Source organism: Mus caroli, chromosome 1, assembly GCF_900094665.2.
Source record: "Mus caroli chromosome 1, CAROLI_EIJ_v1.1, whole genome shotgun sequence".
NCBI classification, from domain to species: domain Eukaryota; kingdom Metazoa; phylum Chordata; class Mammalia; order Rodentia; family Muridae; genus Mus; species Mus caroli.
Window position 1 is genome coordinate 26,641,666 of NC_034570.1, and position 1,889 is coordinate 26,643,554.

Consider the following 1,889-nt stretch of genomic DNA (forward strand, 5'->3'; position numbering starts at 1 on the left):
GGCCCATTGGACACACAAACTTTATATGCCCCAGTACAGGGGAACGCCAGGGCCAAGGGGTGGGGGTGGGTGGGTGGGGGACTGGGGGGGGCAGTGTATTGGGGACTTTTTGGATAGCATTGGAAATGTAATTGAGGAAAATACCTAATTAAAAAAAATTCTTATTGTAATTACAATAACACAGCTAAATGCAATTTTTGGCAGTTGATTCCTCTGTTCAGATCCAAGGAGCAAAGTAGTGGGCATGAACTGGCAAAGTGCCTAGAAGTTTGGAACAGGCTGATATTTAACAGGGATAAGAAAAAGAATTGAAATCCATACTGAGAAAGTTCTTCCCAAAATTCCTAAAGAACATCCTCATGACAGTTGGGATCAGTAGTCTCCAGCTTTGGTTCAAAATTAGGCTCTGTACTGTAGTGCGTATAGTTTATGGATGTGTAAATTGATGCTTTGGAAAAGATCATAGCCTGTTTCGGACCATATGTGGAGGACCTGCTCTGGTTTTATTTACTGCTAAATGAAACAGTTCTTGGAATAATTGCAAAATTGAAAAATTTGTTCCATATAAGTAGTTATAAAATACAGTAGGCCTGGGCAGGCACCCGCAAAGAATTGGCTACATGGGAGAAAATATACGTCAGAAAAAATGTTAGAACAGACTACTTCCTCCAAAACAGGTCCAACACTAATATTTTAGAGAGTGAGTGTTGCCAAACCTGCAGAGTTAGGCATCATAAACGTGCCTTTCTAAAACATTGCTTTTGGAATGTACAGAGACTTAGGGAACATAAATGTAGCTCTTCTTTCAGAACCATTGCTGTAGTCATTACTCAGGGTTCTTTTTTCTTTTTTCTTTTTATTTTCTTTTCTGTTCTTGAGAACACATTTTTTTTTCATACAATATATACTGGCTAATGTTTCCCCTTCTTCATTCTTTCTAATTTTTTTCAATCTCCCCTGCCCTCTATATCCATTCCCTTTCTGTCTCTTCTTAGGAAATGAATAGCCATCTAGGGAATAAAAATAAAATAAAATTAAAGATAAACACAAAACAAGTCAGAATATGACAAAACAACAAACAAAGGAAAAGATCCAAAGAAAAGGCACAAGAAGCATATAGACTCATAGGTACACATGCTTATTTATACAGGAATTGCCTGCAAACACAAAAGTGGAAGCCTTAATATATACTCAAAGGAGTTATAAGGTAAAAAATAAAAATGAAAATGAAAATCCTGACGAAGAACCTTTCTAATGTTGAATTCATTTTAGGTTGGCTGCTAGGGATATAGTATACTTTGAGGAGTGGTTTGTTTACCGAGTGAGTGATACTACCTTAGAAAAAACCTAAATTTTCCTTTTTTTTTCTTTTGGTTTTTTGAGACAGGGTTTCTCTGTGTAGCCCTGGCTGTCCTGGCACTCACTCTGTAGACCAGGCTGGCCTCAAACTCAGAATCCGCCTGCCTCTGCCTCCCGTGTGCTGGGATTAGAGGCGTGCGCCACCACACCTGACTAAAACCTAAATTTTCATTTGCAGTTGACTGTTATTTGGAGATAGCTTCTACTCTGACAATTTAAATACTTGTGTATTCTAGGTTTCAGATTCCATGGAGGGATAAACTGATTTTTGTTTGAATAAAGTGAGATAGCCAGGTGGAAAGAGGTGTCACAAACCACAAAATATTCCTACAGTTACTCTCAAGGAAGAGATTGCTGTAAAAATATGTAAAAAGTGTGTGTCCAACATGGGTTACCAATAGAATAGAGGAGGAGGAGAAGGAGGAAGAGGAAGAGGAGGAGGAGGAGGGAGAGGAGAAGGAGAAGGAGAGGGAGAAGAGGAAGAAGAGGAAGGAGGAGAAGGAGAAGGAGAAGGAGAAGGAGAAGGAGAA

General features: G+C 39.0%; 1 pseudogene; it reads left to right on the forward strand.

The window, feature by feature from the left end:
* LOC110286930 overlaps positions 1-1,889 on the forward strand; it is a 7,130-nt pseudogene that overhangs the window by 4,174 nt on the left and 1,067 nt on the right.